The sequence below is a fragment of the Panthera onca genome, chromosome B4 (assembly GCF_046562875.1).
Source record: "Panthera onca isolate mPanOnc1 chromosome B4, mPanOnc1 haplotype 2, whole genome shotgun sequence".
In the NCBI taxonomy this organism is placed as follows: Eukaryota; Metazoa; Chordata; class Mammalia; order Carnivora; family Felidae; genus Panthera; species Panthera onca.
Genome location: NC_138345.1, coordinates 50,412,613 through 50,436,386, shown reverse-complemented (window position 1 = coordinate 50,436,386; position 23,774 = coordinate 50,412,613).

The window sequence follows — 23,774 nt, the reverse complement described above, 5'->3', positions numbered from 1 at the left end:
TCAGATGCTTACCTGACTGAGCCACCCAGGTACCCCTTTACCACTTCATTATAATGTGTCTTTGAGAAAACTGTTTTGGATTGAAATAATAAGGTTATCTATTAGCTTTGTGAAAATGAATGTCCCAGTCTCTCCCCACATTTGGTAATATCTCAACCATTATATTTAAAAAGACTTTCTGCCTTCTTCTAGAATTCCTATGTTCTGATATTCATCATTTTGATGGTGGTCCATAGACCATGTACACTTTCTTTGCTCGGTTTCATTCTTTTTCTTTTGTTCTCTTCCATGTTATTTCAAAATTCCTATCCTCTAACTCACTAATTCTTTCTTCTACATAATTTGTTCTGCTATTGATGCTCTGCATTGCATTCTTCACTTCTTTCATTGACTTGTTCAGCTCCAGAATTTCAGTTTGGTTATTATTTATGATTTGTATCTCTGTTTTACTCACATTTTTCATGCATTGTTTTCCAGATTTCAATGAATTATCTGTGTATTCTTGTTTTATTGAGATTCCTCAAAACAGTTACTTTGGATTTTTTATCAGTAAATTGCAGATTTCCATGATATTGGGTTCAGTTATTAGAGGAATATTGTGATCTTTTGGTGATGTCATGTGTCCTTGATTCTTCATGTTCCTTGGAATTTGTATTGTTTTTTCTTTTTTTATTTGTTTTTTTCATTTGATAAAAAACAGTCACCTCCTCCAATTTTTACTAGCTGCCCTCAGGTAGATATTTTTTGTTGGTCCTGCCATAAATTTTGAGATTTCTTTGGCCTTTTATTAGATATGCCTGCTCCATACTTCTTGCACCCTTTGTGGCAAATTTCTTAAGCTTGTGTATCTTCTCCAGTTCTCATAATTCGCCAGACTTCCTGCCAATAACCTCTTCTCCCACCACCCCTGAAGGCATCATTACAGCTTAAGATTGTGATTTCTTCCTTATCCACAGACCCTGGCCTATTTTCTGCATAGGTTCCTTCTCTACCTGAACTTGATCTCATGGCCACCCTTGAGACTGTGCACAAGGAACTAGCTGGAGTGTAAGAGATGTGGGTTTGGCACTTGGAGACTGGAGGTGACTGTGAGTCAATTATCAGAATCTTTAGGTGACGTTTTACCAAGCAGATTGTGAATGGGCTTACTGCTGGAATCCAGAATATAGCAGGAAATCTGACCCTTTAATTTCCTCTGATATTCTTAGCTGCGTCTTTCTGTTGTCCTCCCTCCCCTCAATCATGGAGCTCCCACTTTAATACTCTGGTTGTATGGAACAGAAATGGATTTCCTTAGTAGCATCCCACACAGTTGGGAAATGTGGATACTGATTCGCTATTCTCCCTTTTTCCATGGGAGAGATTGTGGGCTTCGTCTATCTCTAAGCTATACAATCTTGTGGGGAAGGGTGATGCTGTGAGAGTTCCTTTATCCACTCCAATGTCTCCAAAAACAATTTTTTTCTCCTTTTCCAACTGAGTGCTGAAATTTTTCCTCTGGAAATCTTGACTTTTACAAAGGGTCTCTCATCCCTGGGTGTCTTCCAAAGTCAGTGCTTTCCATGTGCTCCCAGACTGATGCCCAGAGGGGCTAAAAACAGTTCACAGGGCCTGTCAGATCCACAGCCTGACCCAAGGTCTGTCTGCCTATTACCCAATGAACAGGTGGGTGAGACTTCTTCTGAGTCCCTTGGCATATGATACTGGATCCCACAACTCCTACAGAGGCACTTTTATTTATGGATAGATGCCAAATTTTAGTTGGAGAGGAGGAGGGGTGAAAATAAGAAACTTCTTATGCTGCCATGATGCTGACATTACTTCTATTCCGTTTCTAATTGTTAAATTGTCTCTACTCTTCAAAGTCCAAATCAAATGAACATGGTTTATAAATTCCCAGATCCCCAAGGTAAATTTATTCTCTCCTCTGTTTTCTATATAAATTACAGCATCAGTGGTGTTGTTCTGTTTAAACTTTTTTTTTAATGTTTATTTATTTTTAAGAGAGGGGAGGGGTAGAGAGAAAGGGACACAGAGGATCCAAATGAGGCTTCACACTGCCAGCCCAGAGCCTGAAGCAGGGCTCGAGCACAGGAATCATGAGATCATGACCAGAGCTGCAGTAGAATGGTCAACTGACTGAGTCACACAGGCAGTGGTGTTTCTCTGTTTAATAACCATATACATATCATAATATATGATAATCTACTTGAAGAAAGGCCTTATGATTTTTTTGTTTGTTTTTGTGTATCCTACATAAAACCTAGAGCATAGTGGTCATTCAACATATGCAATGAAATTAAATTACCTAATAGGGGTGCCTGAGTGGCTCAGTCAGTTTGTGGGTTTGAGCCCTGCATTGGGCTCTGCACTGTTAGTGCAGAGCCTGCTTGGGATTCTCTTTCTCTCCCTCTCTCTCTGCCCCTCCCCCCCCAAAATAAACTTTAAAAATAAAATAAAATAAAATTTCATAATAAAAGTTGGCATGTTCCTCAGATATTGAGAATCTATATTATTCATTTTCTACATAACAATAAATAGGTGGAAAGCGAAATATCTAGTTACTTTGTCATCACTCAGAAATAGAACATGGGAGAGCACTATTTTATCAAACCTGATGTCATCAAAACTGCTATGTTATAGTCAAACTGCATAGACATAGAAACCTTATGCTATAATATGAACTAAACAGGTTCACTGAATTATATTTTTTTCTTTAAATCACGAGTTGGTTATACTAAAAAAAGATTATTAAACAAAATACACATTCATTTTCTTTTATAGGTTTTATTGTAACTTTATTTTCACATTTATTTTATCATTAGATTTAAAATGATAAATACAGGTACATGATTAAAATTAAAATAGAACAAAAGGAGGGGCACCTGGTGGTTCAGTCAGTTAAGCACCTGACTCTTTTCTTTTTTATTTTATTTATTTATTTTGAGAGAGAGAGAACGCATACAAGTGTGGGGGTAAGGGTCAAAGAGAGAGGGAGAAAGAGAGAATCCCAAACCTGGCATGGGGCTTGAACTCAGGAACCGATAAGATCGTGACCTGAGTCAAAACCAAGAGTCAGAGGTTAATCCACTGAGCCACCCAGGCCCCCAAGTGGCCAACTCTTGATCTCGGCTCAGGTCATGATGTAAGGGTTTGTGAGCTCCAGCTCTGCATCAGGCTCTGTGCTCTCACACCCTCTCTCTGCCCTTCCCCCACTTGTGCATGCACACATGTGCACTCTCTCTCAAAATAAATAACCTTAAAAGAAATAGAACAAATTGTATATTTTCAACTAAACATTTTCTTAGGTTTTTATTTTCTCAAAAACTTTCTATGTATGTGTAAACTTCCATGGGCATAAGAGAACACACACACCTATACACACGGATACATTCACAGACATACATCTTTATTTTCACATAATAGTAAAGATGTGATAAATACTAACCACAGATTCTACACAGGGTATAACAGGAAATGTTTTGTTTCTTTACACGGTAATGGGAAGTAAGAATTCTGGTCACTTGGAAACAGGAACGAACAGAAAATAATGTATGTGATAGAATAAATGTTGTTTTGATCCATTTGTGCATCTAAAGTAATTTGAATGTGGTTTTGACATTATTTTCTAAATGATGTGTTGGTCACTTGAGGTGAGAGGGGAATAGCAGAACACAAACCCAATAATGGCTTTTCAATAGAAGTTGCTTGTTTTCTAAGGAAGTAAAGAATTTTGCCTGAAGTCTGCCATCATTTATGGGACTCCTGTCTTTACATTGAATCCCAAAACAACTTGGGAGCATTTTCTTTGGAAGAGTGCACCAGAATAACTGATATGGAATAATTAGTGAGTAGAAATGGTAGGAAAAAAATACATAACTTACTGGTTCAGATGAGCTCTTTTAGTGATTTTTCTTAGGCTATGGAGGCAATTGCAAAAAGAAAAGGAGATTGACACTTAGGTTGAGGGAAAAGAAAAAGTTCTGGAAATAAATTTCTATGAAATTTTTAAAACATGGGTTTTTAATCTATCCTCCTTCAATGAAATGTCAACTTTTGAAGTATTGGTCCTGTTTATAGTCTGAACAAAGTATGTGTTGTCAGCCAATATTAAAGGATTTCTGAATGATGGGAAGTGTCATACCACTTAGTCTAACATTTTAAATGTGAGAAGGTCATTTTTATTAAGGTAAGAAAATTCTCCCAGTTTATTCAGATTTTCCATTTTGTATCTTTAGATCTCAGTAGCACTTCCTGTCTCTCTAACTTGTCTGAGAGTAAGAAAATTTTCACTATACACCTTACTTTTTAATAATTTATTTTGTCTCTAGTCCATTTTGAGAATATCTTCTCCATGCCAGGTTCAGACTGAAAAATCCAATGCCCTTAGACTGCAAAAATGATCCACAGTATTGATTCTCCATATCTTCTTCCAATAATAGAAATGCCTTCCAAATTTTAACTAAGTCCATCCACTTTTGCATTTATATTTACTTTATGACAAAGTTTTGATCCAATGAAATTGAGCAGAAGTCGCACAAGCAATTTCTGTGACATCTTCTGTGTCAAAACCTCCTGCCTAGATTTTATCTTTTCATTTTCCCCCCCATTGGCTAAAATTCAGGAGGGGTACTAGTGATATACTTTGTCCAAGCAAATTAGAAACATGAGATCTTAAAATCAGAGATGGAAACCACATGTTGAGGATGAAGAGCCACTCTGGCAAACAAAATTTTTAGATGACCTCTTGGACAAGGTCTTACCCACACTTCCTGGACTATTTTTGGAGACAGAGAGAAAACAACCAGGACAACAACAATTGCTGACTTACTTAAGCCACAGTATTGTGGGGTCTTGTTGATACAATAATTTAACCTACACACCAAATAATACCAAAATAAGCAATGGAAATGCTACCAGTTAAACAAACAAACAAATAACAACTAAAATATAAGGCTTTGCCTCAGTAGATAGTAAGAGAACCTATATTGCAAACTGGAAAGCTATGAGCCTAGTTATGTCATGGCCAAATATTTTAAACTATCAACTGCAATAACTTAGAGAGCAGATCACATGCTTTAAAGAGAATGTGATTCTGGGGCTTGGGGAAGAAAAGAGGATGTTGCAGTTTTGAGTGTTCCTTAAAGCTTTTACCAAGGTATTATGAGAAATAGATTAGCCCAGTAACAAAATAACAAATCTGTATGCAGAGATGGAATAGACTACAATTCTATAAGGAAGATTTTATCTACCTTTAGCCTCAGTGTAATAATTTTTAGTAGGCAGGTTTGGAAAAGTCAACTACTTCTTTAACTCAAACAGTAGAAAATAATGCTTCAGACATTTCTCAGATAGCTCTCATTATGACTTTTCAACTAGAAAAATGGAAGCTAGCCTAATGGTAAATATATGATTAAGCAGCATATCTTACCCTATTAGCCTTTTTTTTTTTTAAATTGTAACTACTGAGATGAGCAAGAAAGGGAATGATCCTGAAATAGAAGCCAGTATTTAATACCCGTTTAGAGAGCTATGTCCAAAAATTAACTTTGTATGTTCGGTGGTACATGAAAGTTATTGAAACTATATTAATCTGAAGGTTTTTTTAAATATTTATTTGTTTTGGGGGAGAACGCAAGTGGAAGAGGGGCAGAGAGACAGGGACAGAGGACCTAAAGCAGACTCTGCACTGACAGGCTGACAGCAGTGAACTGGATATGGGGCTCGAACTCACGAACTGTGAGATCATGACCTGAGCCAAAGTCAGACGCTCAACCATCAGAACCACCCAGGTGCTCCTAGTCAAGTAAGTTTTTAAAGAATTGTATCGTCAAAGAAACATCCAGCCAAGGCTTGAAAACCCATGTGACTGTTTGAATCTTAAAATCATTCCTAAACTTTTAAACCTACACTTACAGGAAGAAGCTGTAAAATCTGGACACTCCTTTAATGCCCACTCCAATACAGTCACAGAAGATAATGAACATGGAAGGCTGATTGAAAAGACCAAATCTGGGCTCATGGAGAACAACGGATCAAGTTTTCTCTTTCCAAAGAACAGAACCAATGTCTAATAAAGAAACTTATTCCACTGCCAGGGCAGAGAATTTGTGCAATTTCTGTTCAGGAAGATTTCATCATTGATATGACTGGTAACTCTCATGTCTATTTTTCCCTTTTCCAAATGGGAAGATGTTTTTGTCTTTATATGTAGTATGGCCCTTAGTGATAGTGATCTCTTGGGAACAGTGAACATAGGCACCCTTAAGACAAGACCAGAGAGTAGAAATTGTAAACTATCCCCCATGATCCATTTCCCCACCCATACTTTCAGTAATTATCCCTCTTAACTTACTTTTAGCTGAGCACTTATCTGCTCAAACTGAGACTGTATTTCTCAGCCTTCTTAAAGGTAGGTGTACTCATGTGACTTAAGTTCAAGAAAAGGGAATCTGAATGGAAGTTATGTATTCAATTTCCAGTTTATTTATCTTAAATATGAAGCTTCTTGTCCTAGATTTCTTCCTGCCCACTTTGCATGTGCTGGAACAAGAACATGATATCGATGAACTTCTGTTTATCATGGTGATGAGTACAGATCAATCAGCAAACTAAAGTCCAGAAATGGAAACCACATGTTGACAATGAAAGTTGAGTAATATCAACCTACCGGCTTACCTCTGATTAGTTCCTGAAGAAAATTTTTAGAGTATAATCTGCCAACTTTCCCTGAACTATTATGGGGAAGAATGTACTCTCATTTTATGTAAGCTACTACATTTTAAGGGTATATTTGTTATAGCAGCTTGATTTATACTTTAACCTGCAACAGTATCATTATATTACCAAACTACATTTATCTAGTGCTTGTGTTTTGCCAAACCATAAGCCCTTCTGTGTTAGAAGGTTATTTGACTTCATATTTTTGGTTGTTCCTTAGCAACTCTATTATTACTACTTCCCATGCCTACTGTGATGGTTAATTTTATGTGTCAACCATGCTGGTCAAACATTATTGTGGATGCTGCTGGTATAGTGTTCTCTTGGCTGAAATTAACATTTAAATTGGCAGATTTTGAGTAAAGCAGGCCTCCATAATGTAGGTGGGCCTCATCCAATAAGTTGAAGGTATTAATAGATCAAAGACTGACCTCTCCTGAGCAATAAGGAATTCTTCCAGCAAACTGTCTTTGGACATGCTGTAATTATTCCCAAAGTCTCCAGCCCTGTCAGCATACTCCATCAGATTTTGGACTCACCAAGCCTTTACAATCTTGTGAGCTAATTTCTTAAAAATGGAATCTCACTTTCTCTCCCCCCACCCCATTATTTCTGTCTCTCACCACACACACATGTTGGTTCTGTTTCTCTGGAGATCTCTGATGTATACATCTACCCTGCTACTTCTCAGTGTTTAGTACCATTGTAAATCACCATTTTACTACTGACAGTACGTATCTGAACTGCTACAAATATTTACTGAAGATTTATTCTGGTGGAAGACACAAATACATACATACATACATACATACATAAAATGGTGAAAGTCTTACAGGGACAAAGCAAAAGAGCTCGAGAAAAACTGAAATCAGAGAGTGTGTCAGGAGAGTAACTCTTGAAGATTCAAGAGATGAGGACACTTTTATAAAAGGAAATAGAAAGGGCCAAGTTCTCATGGTGAGAGAATACTTGGTGTGTTTGAGAAAAGTTAAGCTAAAATGCAGTGGATGGAGTAGCCTCATATTTAATCCGGAAGGGATTTCTATACTGGGTCAAAGGTAGAAGTTAAACTAAGGACAATAAATGCCTTAGTGTTTCTGAGACTACCTTTCCAGAGTATACATTTTGGAATTTCCGTATATTTTTGGAAGTCATCTCAACATTTATACAACAAAAATAAGACCTCTTCTACATGTTCATAGCTCATTAAGAAAAATTCCTAAAAGTTTCCCCAAGTGAAAGATGAAACAAATGTCTCATGCTATATTTATATAGTTGCATGCCACTACTTTTTTTTTTTTTTAATCCAATGTAAATTCTCTAGAACTGAGGTGGACTAACCTAGTCTCAGTAGCACTAGGGAATTGGGAGGAGTGGTGTGAGCTCCAACTTGGACCTTATTCCAAGGAACTACTCAGCTTCAGAGCCACCACTTTGCCCCCAAACCTAGTGTAGTAAGGAGGTAAAACCAATTATTAGGGGAATACAAGGAGAAGCTTGAGGACCAGGGTTACCTATCAACATGGAAATTCTTATTTTACCAATAGAGAGGGTCTGAATTTTATTTTATTAAAGAGATAGCATGTTTTCTTACCATGTACAGCTTTTTTCCAACTTTATAATTCTGGCTTTTAGTCTTCAATTGTCCATTTAGCTCTGGCTTTGATAAACAGAACATTAAACAGAGGTGAAAGCTGGGAAGCAGAATGTCCAACTGTAAGGAGTTTCCACTGTTATTAACTATTTTATGACAACTTTGGGAGGGTGAGGCCTTCTTCAAATGTTGTTCTTAAATATATCAATAGCCCAGCTCTTATCATAAAACAAAATCTGGATCCTGCATGTAAGTAAGCAAAAGAGAATGTCAGGGCTGACAGAGGTTAGGATCAAAAGGTGATCACTTTTCTTTCCTTTCAGGAAGTCATTAGAAATGGCAGCCCTGTTGTGTCAGATGTTACATCCAAAATATACTAATTCAAAGAGGTTTTATTTTAAAAGAGACTCTTTACAAAGTTATTGATTTAGGTGCATGATGAACGAGCCCTAGGATGTAGCACTTTCTATCACCATCCCAGGCCCAAGGGGCAAAAGAAAGGCAGAGCTATTAGAACCCATTGGGACAGAGTCACACAGATTAAGAAACATTGAGAGGAATTATAAACTTCGGTGTAAGAATAGGAATGAAAACTTGTAGAGAAGGGACTAGGAAAATAAGTGTTCTGAGTTCACTCTTCTCAGTCCTAGTACCCTGCAGAGATGCTCTCCTATATGCCACACTCAACAGTAAGACAGAGGGTGTGAGAAACATGATGTAACCTGGGATAGTGAGCAGGACAGAGAAGGATCGAAAATTAACCTGAAGGAAGAAACGGGAATTATCAAACACATTTCCCCTTTCTCTAGCTAGACAGTAGACTCTGTCCCAAAGTGATTTTATCAAGTAAAATCTCTAAAAATGAAAGAGAAACAATTATTCCTTTCTTCCTATCATTGATAGAGATAATACGTGAGAGATTAACTAACTGCCTCTACTGCAGTATTCCAAAGGATGGTAAACTTTCTATAAATAGATTAGTTACTATTCCTCCGGGAAAGAGAATGATTGGAAGTGGACAGAGATCTTAGAAATGTTTCTTTAAATAACCCCTGCCCCCCAGTTTGAAGGACAGCTTCCTGTCCAGGGGCCCAAAATTTTGGAAGAGTAACATCTCTACTTACAATGCCCTCGGATGCTAGCATATAAAGTTAATAACTTTCTCAAGACAAAATTGTCCAGGCACATTTGTTATAATACCCAGATTCGTTCATCACTTTTAAAGAATACCATGGTTAATATTGGAAATACATTTGCTTCCTTTCTGGAATGAAGAATCTGAGCCTGACCTTAGGCCACTCTTTACGGATTTGCAAAGTGAAGCCTTAAATGAAAAGATGAGTCTTTTCAGTTCTTTCTAAAGGTCACCATTCTGAAGATCATAGTAACCTTTATTTTGTGAGTCCCAAAGCACCAGAAACACCCATGTAATATAAACTGAAATTTTTCTTTGTTTCATCACCTAGTGTTATTCAATAAAGTTTACACTTTCAAATTTACATATATTTAAATTTCAAAGGAAGTATGTATATATGTTTTGCATAATTCAATGAAATCATTCCTGAAAAATTTAACTTCTATTCTCATGAACAAAAATTAACTTAAATTAAATTTGAAAAAAACACTCAAGTGAGATCTTGTTTCAGTAAAATATCATTGGATGGAAAAAATGATTTCTTTGCTTTTCTTTCATTGAAAATCCCAGATAACAGCATAATACTGTATAATATATTCTTGTTTATAATTCACTTAGATACAGAGTATATTATGTAGTATATTGTATAATTATATTATATTACCTTTAAGTACATGGAGATGTTTTAATTCACACCACAGACTACACAGGTGGTGATACATGTACTAAACAATAAAAAATATCATCAGGAAAAAAAGAGTGTTGCTTTGACAATCAAAAATACTATGAACAAAACCCAAAGTCAAATAGCAAACAAAAGTATCTGCAATATACAAATTGTACTGTGCTGTCAGCACAGAGCCCAACACAGGGCTCGAACTCACAAACTGTGAGATCATGGACTGAATGGAAGTTGGATGCTTAACTGACTGAGCCACCCAGGCGCCCCTATATATATATACTTTAATATGTAAAAAGAGCTTACCAGTCAGAATTAAAAAAAAATTATTTAAAATATTTTATATTGTTATAAATAAAAAAAAAAAACCAGAAGAACTGAAAAAGAGTTTTAAAGACAAAATCACATACCAAAATTGTCTTCATCCCTCAATTTCCACCCTGGTCTTAATCATCATGATTTTTCTCTTTCCTGTACTATAAAAATAGCCTGTTAACTCTTCTAGTAGCTTCCACTCTGGCCTTTCTGGTCAATCCACCACCCACATATTAACCAAACTAATCTTAGTAGAACATCAACTTGATCATGCTCCTTCTCCCAGCTTAATTTTTTAAATTACTTACCACTCACCTTAGAAATAATTGATAATTCTAACCCATGGTTAAAGAATCTTTCATGAGTTTGTTTCTATAGACCATTCTGATTGATCTCCCTGCCACTCTATCTTTCCCCTAGCCAGCTTTGCTCTAGTAATATCAGTCATATATATATATATATATATATATATATATATATATATATATTCATTGAACACCCCAAGTTTGTCCCCATCTTAGACTTATTCCTTCATTTTGGAAATGTCTTCCCTGGCAATGGTTCGTGACTCACTTCCTAAGTTAATTTCTGGTCTCTGTTTAAATTCACCAAGTTTTTTCTCATCCCAGTATCTTAGCATATGCTGCTAAATACTCCTTAAGTTCTTTATCTCTCTCATTTTAAATACCTGGCTCCTTATTGTTCTTCTATTTTCCAATTATGCATAAACTTTATAGAGTCATCCTCCATAAACTTTATGTCTAAAAGATATTCCCTATTTCTAGCTTTAAAATAAAGGATGTGCTGTCTTCCCCTCATAACATAATCAATGCGGAAATAAAATACATTTTGTCTTTTATAGTAGATGGGAATATCTATGCTGTGGACAGAGTTCTATAACACCCTCTCAAGATCTGCTCTGCATGTGTACAACTTGCCTAATCTCTTCTGCTTGAGTATATGGGGGGCATGGCAATATGATGGAATATTGTTCCTATGATTAAATTACTAATTAGTTGATTTTCAGTTAGTCAAAAGGAACATTAGTTTGGAAGGGTCTGACCCAAGCTGATGAGTCCTTTTAAAAAGGTGAGACATCAGAAAGACATTCTCCTGGTGGACTTAAAATGAAGGAAACCACCATGCTGTAGAGAAGGGAAACTTAACCTATTATAACTGGATAAAGACAATGCCAACAACAAAAATCAGAACAATATCCCTCAATACAACTTTAACAATACATTAAATCAAATCTAGAAACATATAAAAACATTATACATCATAAACTAATGAGATTTAATCCAGGAATGCAAGGCAATTGAAAATAAATCAATTAGTTCACCATACAATTTGGGGGAAAAAAGGCTTAATAATCTCAGAAAAAGCATTTGTCAAAATTCAACATTCATTCATAAGAAAACCTCTATGCATACTAGGAATAGAAGAAAATTTCCTTGTTCTGGTAAAGGGATATTAGAAACGAACCTAACAGGGATATGATACTTACTGCTAAAAGACTGAATGCTGTCTTTCTAAAATCCAGAAGAAGGGTAAGATGGCTCTTACTTCCATTAACATTGTACAAAGGGTCTAACCAAAAAATATTACCTACAAATTTAACTTTGGAATAAATATAAAACTCATTTAGGTGATCCTGTTCATTTGAGTGAGTTTGGTAGGATGTCTTTTAAAGAATTTTTCCATTACATCTACGCTATCAAACAAGGCAAGAAAAATGAAAAGCATATTTTTTATTAAAATTTATTTTATATTAAAATAAGACTATATATTTGCATATGCTATGACTAAATAAAAAAATTCAAAGGGAATAATAAATAATACTGGTATCAATAACTGTGTTTAGCAAGGTCATGGGAAACAAGGTCAATATTAAAAATCAAATTAAAAATCAAATGTATTATATATATACATTATATATATATAATAGGTATATATTATGGAAATATACACAAAAATGTATATTACATAGAAACAGACAAAAAACATTTGAATTGAAAAATCACAAAGTGCTTAGGGATAAATTTATAAAATATGTGTAAGACCTATACACCAAAAACTGTAAAATGTTTCTGGAAAAAAATTTAATAGATCTAAATCAATTGAGGAAATGTACTGTGCTCATGGATCAGAAGACTCAATATCATTAAGTTGTTAATTCTTCTCCAATTGATCTACACATTCAAAGCAGGCCTAATCAAAATTCCTGTGATATTTTTGTGTTTGCTATTATTAGTGTTATTGAAAATGAGAAAATATGAAGTCTGACAGAAGACATAGATTATATTTAAATGTAGTGCTAAATTTCAAAAGGAAAAAAGGATTAAAATCTTGAGTGAAATTATATGGTAGAACATAGTCAACTTCAAAAATGTTATATGATAAATAATAGTTGAGAAGAAATCTATTTTATAGCTAGACATAAAAATGTATAACTTACAGGTAATAATCAAATAATAGAAGTATAAATATATCCCATTATAAAAGCAAAACTTAAAAAAATTATAATAAAAAAATGAATTGTAAAGGCAAGAAATTCAATATAAATATATCACTTTCATTTGTTTTTACAAGTAAGATAATGGATACTATTTTAAAAATAGAGCTTTATACATACTAAAAGCAATAAGTTTTAGTTATGTATGTATTTACTAAAACAAAATACACACCATGTAAATTATCACAATAAGCAAAACAAAGAAATACAATGTAACAAAATAAGAATGAATTAATAACAGAAAATACAACTAACTGTGACAACAGAACTCAAATAAAACATTTCTGTCAAATCAAAGAAAACATTTTTAATAGAGTATTAGCTATATAAATTAAGTTGCAGCCATATAATGAAATATATATAATAGAGATGTAGTCTGAAAAGAACGAGGCAACTCTGTATTACTGATGAGAATAGTCTTCAAGTAAAAATTACAAAATGAAAAAAGGTGAGTTCATATATTTTTTTAAATCACACACATACACAGAATATCTCTCAAAAGATGTAGAAGGAATAATTGAATATTGATTTCCTTTGAAGATAGAATTTGGAAGACACTTGGGAGAGATACTTTTCAGAGTATATGCTTTTATATATTTTACATTTTGTGCATGCACATATTTTATTGATTCAAATATAAATAACATTGTTTTTAATAGATGCTTCCTTCTTTTCTGTCTCAGCATCTCATTCTCTTCTTTCAGAGAATAAAACATTATAATAAGAAATAAATTCGTTTTCATGTTTATTGTTTATCAGGCTTGGGAGGGTGTAAGCTTCATATGGGATGGAGCCAGGTATGGTCCCCACTATGTAGAACCTGGTCTACAAGCAGACTCTAAATGTGAACATTTTGCAGGAATGAATGAGCATAATACAGTTAATAAAAGACAGATGAGGGGTGCCTGGGTGGCTCAGTTGGTTGTAAGCATCTGACTTCAGCTCAGGTCACGATCTCACAGCTGGTGAGTTCAAGCCCCGTGTCGGGCTCTGTGCTGACCCCTCAGAGCCTGGAGCCTGTTTTGGATTCTGTGTCTCCCTCTCTCTCTGCCCCTCCCTCGCTTGTGCTCTGTCTCTCTCACTTTCTCTCTCTCTCAAAAATAAATAAACATTTAAAAAAATAAAGGCAGATGATTGAATCAACCAAGAGAAAAAAAGTCAAGCAAGTTTAAAAAAAAATTATTTATAATAGTAAGTAATCAAACACAAGTTAAAACCAAAATGAAATACCGTTTTGTCCACCTAAACTGTGAAACACTTTATAATTATAATATCCAATACTCACGGATGTGTGCAAAGGGACACAAACAGTGCCATGTTAGAAGGAGTAATGACCATTATCTATTTTCCCGATTAAACATAAAGTCCTAAACAATAAAGGAGTGGCTAAAATATCAGGTATAACCCTGATTCTAAACTGGCAAAACAACAAAACAAAGCAAAAAAAGGATTAAAACATATGATTTCTATCACGAGATTTGGTCCTATAAAATAATGTTTGAAAGTATTTCTTTTCTACTTGGAAAGAGCAGAGAGAACGTTGCAGACAAGATGTGTTGGCATTCGGTGTCATCTGAAGAACATGAGTTTGACTTTTGTACAGTCCTGGATTCAAATATGTCTCCACTTCTCACCAGGGCCCTCTATGTACCAGAATGTCTTTATGTGGACGAATAGTGGGGCACCACGGCTGTCCGCAAGATAAATCCCCTTTAACTTCTTTGAGTCTCAGTTTCCATATCTGAAGTAGTGAAGGGTGCCAACTTGAAAAGAATTTAACAAAATAATGCTCATAAAAATGCCTAGAACACATTTATCTTAATTAATGTATACACACTGTACATGTATAAATTATAATGAACATAAACGTTCTATATGTAAATAGAGACACAGATTGTATGCCCATAAAAATGGAGACTTATAATCGCCTACTGACAAATGGAAGTGCATTATGGAAGCTACACTTTTATAAAGAGCAGAAGAGCTCTGTGTGCAAGTGGAACATAAAAGGCCAGTGTATTTTCTATCTTGCATAGGCAATTTTAAGAATAAACAGAAGGGATTTACAGAATTTGATTTATTAATAACATATATTTTATTTTTGGTTCAAAACTAGGTTTATTCTTTTAGGATGGGCAGAAATGTGTGAGAAAGAAAGAAAGAAAGCCAAGATTTAAGGAAAGACTCTGAAATAAAATATGCACACACAGACTTGAAACAATCTGGTCCTAGGGTAACAAAGTAACAGGTTTTTCTCCACACATTCCCCACCCCCAGATAGGCACTGAAATCCAGTATGCAAACAAAAGAGACATATTGTAGAGGTGATTCATACGGCTGGGGAGACAAAAGGCTGCACCAGCCAAAGCCAACATTTAAAAACGGCCTATCATGGAAAACTTGTTTCTCTCTTTTTGAGGAAAAGTGGCATGTTTGAATAAGTGACATATTCTTTAAAGTTTCCATTTTTAAACATTAACAAATATACCTCAAAATAACAGCCAACTTTCCCCCCCCTTTTTTTTTTTATAGAAACCCAGTTTCTCATAAATATCTGTCTGTGCTTTCATCTACATATGTGCTGCTATCTTTCCATAAACTCAATCACAGTGTAATTTAGTCTGTATTGGTAAATGTAGAAAGGCTCTCAGATGGCTTAGAAGAAATAGAACAAAATTAGTTTGGATTTTTTTCCAAGTGGATTGTCACAATCTGTGCATGTTATTTCCCTTATCGTTACATTTATGCAACATTCAGATTCCCTTTCCTCCTTTATCCATCTCCTATTTAACATAAACAGGGGAAAAATTAAGTGTATATAATCACCTCTCAATCCTTTATAAACTTTATACAATAGCTAAGAGACCATAATGTTTGAATGGTGGTTATTGGTTTGAATTTGGCATATGATATCAAAGTAATGTATCTTCTGCTATGCCCAGGAAAATCTTAATCAGAGTTCCAAGCGCAAATAAGCAGGGGGAAATTTTTCTGGCTATGTTCTGTTTTAAAATTCCTGAATCTGGTCTCTGTCATGATCACCTTTCAAAGGAACCTCCATTTTAACACAGCTGTCAACAGACTCCAAAAATAGATATTAAAGGAGCTTGTTTATAGAAATGTGTTTAGTCTCATTTCCAAGAAAGTTTATATCTGACCCAATACTTATTTATTGTATTAAAACACAATTATTTCCTGTAAAACACCCTCCCATGTACATGAACAACTGAGATATATGTGAATGTCAAAATCATAATCAAATAATTTCTCTCAAGTAGTTCCAAGATAACCTCTAAATTTCGAGACTCCTCCAACTTCCTTCTATTGACTGTTAGTCTAATAAGAGGATGAGACCTAAGATTTAAGTATCTTTTTCCCAACCAGTGACAATGCTATCAGAACTATTTGAAATAATCATATTTAAAAGATGTTTCTAATTCTCCTAGATCCAATTGATTTCTTATTGTGTGCCTCTTAAATCCTTTATTCACATTTGTATGATGAACACTTCCAAACTGAATGTCAATTATCCATTTATATTCTATTTTCTCTCTTACTAGCACTCCCTATGGAGCTTAGTTCTTGTCTCCTTCCTCTCTGTGCCCAAGTTTAAAACATAGTGCTGAAACATTCCAGGAATTTAGTACATCATGTATTGTATGGCAATCTGGTTGAAAGTCCATAGTAACAATTCTGATGTGCAGAAAATTTTTTTCACCATACTCATACTTAATTCTATCAGATACCACCATTTCCGCGAGGAAGTGGATAAATAACACCACCAGCTGTTATCTTGAGATTCAAGATACCCTAGTCACTTCTAGGTTAATATGGTTTCTGTGGAGGAAATACTCAGGCTTTCAGGATTTCTCTACACACTCCCTACTCTTCCTCTTTCATTAGATGATATCTGAGTTTAGAAGAGGCTTGCATAATAGCTGAGCATTGAAAGTGACAGGTGGAAAACACATTAGTTCATAGCCTAATGTTCCATGAGGCTATCTAGGATTCAGGTCCCTTAGAGTATTTTTCTACTCTCCATAGGGTCAAAGCTAACTCACCAGGACTCCATTCGTGTTCCAGAGTGTAAGAAAGGAGGATGAGAGGAAGTGAAGGGTATTAATTTTCCTCTTTGAAGATATCACCTGGCACATGCCCCAGGACCTTTGCTCTGCAGCACTGCTATGCCTCCTTCCTGGTAATCTGAGTAATGATGGCTGAACTGTCCATGGGGTTACCCACTCCACTCTGGCTATACTCTGGCCCCAGCACCAAGCCTCCCTGACCTCTCTGTCTTGTCCCCTCAGACTGGTATGGGGAGAAGGGAGAAGGGGAGGGATCCCATGAGCTTTGGTGGGGGGAAGAGAGCCAAGTTCTAAAGGGGATGGGGAGGGGGTATACGTGTTTGCACCCACACACACACACACAGATATGACCTTAAAGTTGTACACATTATTCTGCTCATATGTAATAGATTCATGTATCATACTAACAGAGGAGGCAGAGCACATACATTGATAACTACAATATAAGGAAAAAATACTTTTCATATTAATATAAAAACCGTATCTTAAAGTAGTTGAGCAGGAAGAATTAATTCATCTTGAGCAATTAAGTAAAGCATTTTAGAGCATACCTCTTGTAAAATGAACTCAATGGACTACATTTGACTGATTTATTGAACTAGTATTTATTGAATCTCATCCATACAAATAATGGGAAGTTAGCTAATATGAAGTAAAACAATTACTGTATCTTTCTTAAGTGAGAGTTAAACTATTAATTTTGAAATAATTTTATTACTTGACCAAAATGGAAATATGAAGGTGAAATCTGGGATTTTTTAAGGTTGTTAAAGAGTGCAGAGTTTCCATGGGTAATAAAACAGTCATGTTCAATGTAATGAACCAGAATGATAGCAAAAAGAATCTTTTACTCAAGTTTCTTCTTTTTATCATTAAAGGGAAAACTTACATAGAGGCTCTCTAGAAGGCCTAATTTTTGCTTTCTTGACCAGAACTGCAAGAAAATTTAGGAAAATAATTATCTTGAAAAGGAGATGTTCCTATAACTAGTCTAAATTTAAAAAATGGCTAGACTGACCCGATATGATAGAGCACATTGCTACTCTAATAGAATCAAGGTTTGTATAATAATAAATAATGATAATATAATAAGTAAAGAGTGGAAGAATGTATTCTGGGTAAGCAAATAATCGGTTCTATCACAGCTATGTAACCATCCAAATTGTGGCCTTTAGATGGCTAAATCTTGTGCAACTTAAAGGTTATTCCTAATGTCCACTGCATCCTGGGGCAACTCACTTCATAAATGATTCTCTCTCTCTCCTTAGTAAACAATATTCTCCTTCTACTTCCTCTTCACTATTGGAATTATAAACATAATCTGATATCTCCCATAATAAAAATAAATAAATCTCTCCTCATTCCAATGATCAATTCTAGGTACCTGGCGACTTCTCTCCTTCTCTCCGTGGCCAAGGATTTCTAAAGTATAATCTTTACTCATTGTCTCTGCTCATTTCCTCCCCCTTTGTTTTCTCACATGAATAAGTCTGACCCCTGCTGCCACAACTGCACCTCCTCCTGATGTAAACACTGGCGAGTGGTCTTCATATTTCTACCGCAACAGACAATTTTCCATCTTTATAAAACCTGAGCTCTGTGAATCATTTCACTATGTTTTCTACTTCCTCTTGCTAAAGTTAGAGCTTCCTTGGGCTTTTTCATACCTTTCTGGACACATCTTGTTCATTTAAATGATTTATGTCTTCTATTTGTGTACCTACTCTATTGATGCAGGATACCAATATGATAAAAATTCTCTGCATTAAGGAATGTACAGAAATTAAAAGAAATGCCATATATCACGTCATTATGTTATAAATACAAGACTGACTTTGTTAAACCATTAAATTACCCCATCAATGGTTGTAAATTTTAGGTGAACATGAGAATCACCTGAAAATAAGTTACCAGAAATATGAAAGACCAAGCTGATAAAGAGAAACCTCATTCCATTACATACAGAAGGGCTGAAAAAATGTAATTTAGAAGGTTGTTAAATATGAGTCAAGCATAAAAATAAAAGAAAGGGCCTCCTCAGGTACCAGCAACAAAGAAAAAACTCAAAGCTAGACCAACAACCTCGAGTGATTCATTTGTGGCTCATGCGTATTTCATTAATTTTTGAGGACTAAAATCTAACACCATTATATAAAAAGTTGTGGCCTCCCACCCCTAGAAAATGGAAAGTTTAAAGAAAGTCATGTGGATAAAGCTCAGCTCCTAGAAGTACTGCATTAGCCATTAAAAAATGAAACCTAATAAATAAATAAAGGGAATCTGTGTATCATCTTACAGAAGTGTTAAAAAAAACTTGTCATGTATCTGGGGAAGGGAAGGGAAGGGAAGGGAAGGGAAGGGAAGGGAAAAAGGAAAGGAAAGGAAAAAGGAAAGGAAAGGAGGAAAGAAAGAAAGAAAGAAAGAAAGAAAGAAAGAAAGAAAGAAAGAAAAGGAAAGAAAGAGAAAGAAAAGGAAAGAAAGAAAGAAAGAAAGAAAGAAAGAAAGAAAGAAAGAAAGAAGAGAGGAAGGAAGGAAGGAAGGAAGGACCACTATAAGAAATAAAAATAGAGCATGTTGGGGCACCTGGGTGGCTCAGTTGATTAAGCATCCAATTCTTGATTTGGGCTCAGGTCATGATTTCACATTTCATAGGTTTAGCCCTCCAGTGGACTCTGCACTGACAGAGTCAGTGGGGTTCTCTCTCTCTCCCTCTTTCTTACCCCTCACCCACTTGCACACTCTCTCTCTCAAAATGAATGAAATTTTAAAATAGAGCATGTAGGTCTATTGTATGTTCAAGTATGGATTCTAAATATATACTATCTACAGATAGAGACAAATTCTAGAAAGTTAACATAACACTGTTTAAGGATACTGAAAACCCTAGATCCCTGAGAAAAGCAAACATTTTGCCATCATAGTTTATATTAAATTTCCCCAGAACCTCTGCCAGTCACAGGAAAAAATTACAAACCTCCAAAGAAATAAACCCACGTAAAATCAATATGCTGAATATGACAGAAGACATTTATTCTTCCAACTCTCCATTCACTCGCTAAATATCAATGAGATGTCCACTATAAGCCAGAAAGTCTTCAAGGCACTGCATATACAGAAATGAATAGAAAACAAAGGGATGAAGGTATAAAAGAAGGTAAATAAAGCAGAGTAAAAACCAGGATAAAAAATAAAATATAGCCAAAACCATAAAGAGCAAAAGGAACAACTTGGAACAACTTCCTCCCTGAAATTAAGAACTTAGCAGACATGTGTTTAATATATATATATATACACACACACACACATATATGTGTGTGTGTGTGTGTGTGTGCATGCATACTAAATGGGAACAATATAGAGAAGATTGGGCTATCTTCTTGTCACAGATAGCATGCAAATTTGTAAATATTTCTATATAATTTTTAGCATCAATACCTAAACCTGAGAAAGATATCATTAAAAAGAAATCTACAGACTAATCTCACTCATGAATATCTCATCAATATTCACTCATGAATATTGATGAAATAATTTTCAATAACACATCATCAAACATAATTCAATACCTAAATAAAAATAGTTTAATATAAACAATTTAGGAATGCAAGGATGGTTCACTATTAGATATTCTATTAGTATCACCACATTAATTTATCTAAGGAGAAAATGCATGTCTCTGGAGATGAGGATAAGGCCTGATAAAATTTCAAAGCATATAGCTGCTAAATATCACTTAGAAAAATAGTAATTATGTATACAATGAAATACCACTGATACCCACGCAGAATGGCTAAAATGAAAAAGAGGGAAAACGCCCAATTTTGTTAAAGATATGGAGTAAACAGAACTTTCCTACACTGTTGGAGAGTATAAATTAGTACAACTTTGGAAAACAGTATAGCAATATCTGCTGAAGATGAATAGTTATATAACCTATGACCCACCAATTTTACTTTCAGATATATTACTGACCAAGATGGGCTTAATATTTCCCTCCACTTTTCACCAAATGCTAGGCAGGCAGCGGCTGCTGCTGCTGCTGCTGCTTCTCCTTCTCCTTCTTCTCCTTCTTCTCCTTCTTCTCCTTCTTCTCCTTCTCCTTCTCCTTCTTCTTCTTCTCCTTCTTCTTCTCCTCATCCTCCTCCTCCTTTTTTTTTCCTTTTTTTACTCTTCGAACAGATTTCCCTTTCCTAGAGCATTTACTGTAGAAAATTTATTACTGTAAATTCTTTGCCTCTTTGAATTACAAACTTTTGAATTATAAACTTTTCAAAACACCTCTTGCCAGGTTTGTAACCCAAGACTGTGTGTCTGAAGGATCTGGGGAGCTCTCTCTTTGAAATGTAACCAACAACAAAGATAGCTCCCCTATCGCCCAGTCTCTACAAGAGGGTAGACACAGCTTCAATGGGTGCCTAGCTCCAAGCTGTAAGACTATCTCCTATCATGCACACAAGTAATAGGGTATGGCCAACTGGCAAACACAGAGGGTCTATCATCCCCCATTCCAGCTTTAAAAAAATTTTTTTAAATCATTTATTCATTTTTGAAAGGCAGAGAGAGAGCGCGAATGGGGGAGGGAGAGGGAGAGAGAGAGAGGGAGACACAGAAACAGAAGCAGGCTCCAAGCTGTTAGCACAGAGCCCCACACTGGGCTCAAACTCACGGACCGCGAGATCATGACCTGAGCCAAAGTCGGACACTTAACCAACTGAGCCACCCAGGCACCCCAGCCTATCCCAGCTTTTAATAACACTGGTTTTTTTTCAGTGGAGTTGAGCTTAGATCCCATTCTGGCCTCTATTGTAATAGCCTTGAATAGTCTTTCTTACCTTCCTTTGCCCAGTCAATTTTTGCTTTGGTGTTCTCATCAGAAATGCAAATGTATGTACAAAAAACACAAACAAACAAACAAACAAACAAACAAAAAACACACTAGAATGTTCATAGCAGCATTATTCAAAATAGCCCCAAACAGGAAACTACCCAAACAGGACAGCCAACTGTCCATCAGCAGTTGAATGAATATCAAAATTATGGTATATTCACAATATAATTCTATTCAACAATGAGAAAAAATGCACTACAAATACAGGCAAACTATGGATCAGTTTTTACAAACATAATGCCAAGTAAAAAAAGAAAAGAATACACCCTATTTAATTCAATTCATATAAATTACAAAAACAGATTAAGCTTATCTATGCTTCAGAAATAGAGTGTTGATTATCCTTGGTGGGGGCAGTGACAGGGAGAGTTGCTCAAGAATTTTCTGGCTACTGGGGTACCTGGGTGGCCCAGTCGGTTAAGCATCCGACTTTGGCTCAGGTCATGATCTCACAGTTCATGAGGTCGAGCCCCGCATCGGCCTCTGGGCTAACAGCTCAGAGCCTGGAGACTGCATCGGATTCTGTGTCTCCCTCTCGCTCTGCCCCTCCCCCGCTCACACTAGGTCTCTCTAAAAAATAAAAAATAAAAATTAAAAAAAAAGAATTTTCTGGCTACAATCAAGAGGCATTCTGGTCAACATCAAGAAGTATGGATCATATTCTCTTTCTTGATCAAAGTGCTGGGTGCACAAGTATGTTTAGGTTCTCAAAATTCAGCACACTGTACTATTGCAAAATACGCACTTTTTAAAATGGATATAATGTTTTAAAAGTCACCCAATGATCTTGTTAAACTTGCAGATTTCAGTGCTCAACTCTAAAGATTCTGACTGAAAATCTAGGATGAGGCTAGGATAGGGACCTTTCAACAAGTAGGTGGGTCTTGGAATCTTAAACAGTGCCTTAAAAAGTTCCAGTACTATTGTCAGTAAATATACTGCATTCAGTTACTTTTGCTCACTAGTTGTGGCTTGGTATAATACCAGAGAAATTCTGCTGCACCAGAAAAAAAAATGCTATTTTGGGCTATGAACCAAGAGTTGATTTAAGATACAATATATATTTTATGTACTGCATCTAGCCTTGCTATTTGTCAGATTTTATAGAAACCTCCATTTTCTCATGTGTGTGTGTTCTAGGCAGCCTTCTGCAGAGGTGAGGAGTTGTCTTTGTCTCTCCAGCTTACATTCTGGTAAATTCCACCTTCAGTCACTTAATAAAATATAGTTCTGCATACTTTGTGCACATGGTCCAAAGCTTAACCCTTATAGTCAGAAAGCCTCTGTGAAATCTTTAACATATTTCAACCTCTCTTACTCTACATTTTCTCAGCTATCACATAGAAATTTTAGTAATAAAGCATTTTGATAACTGGCAATCAAATGAGGTGCATATGAAAGTGTAAACTGTAAAGAAGTGTGCAAATGCCAGTTAGTTCTGCATTATAAAAAGTTAGCCAAAGACTGTGTCATAAGAAAGAGGGGTGATTTTCCATCAGCTATTCTCATTGTCTGCTGTCCCACACAGAAGTGGAACTTATTTCAAAGGCATAAATTACATCAGCCACATTCTCTGAACCTACATCCAAAAAGATGGCCACTTCAGGAGAAAGCAGACAACCCAGAAGATCTTGACACTCTAAATTCAAGCTCTTGAAAACCACGGGGCTAAACACACTCTGCTTCTCAACTTTTATTCCAGTTTATCACAAAGACACTGAAGCTTCCTGCACTCCCCAAATTTCTACCTTATATTTTCTTCCCTCACTTTCAACAGATGACTTCTCCCCTCATGTACTATTTAGAAAACACAAAGATTTGGCTGGGAAATCTTACAATCTAC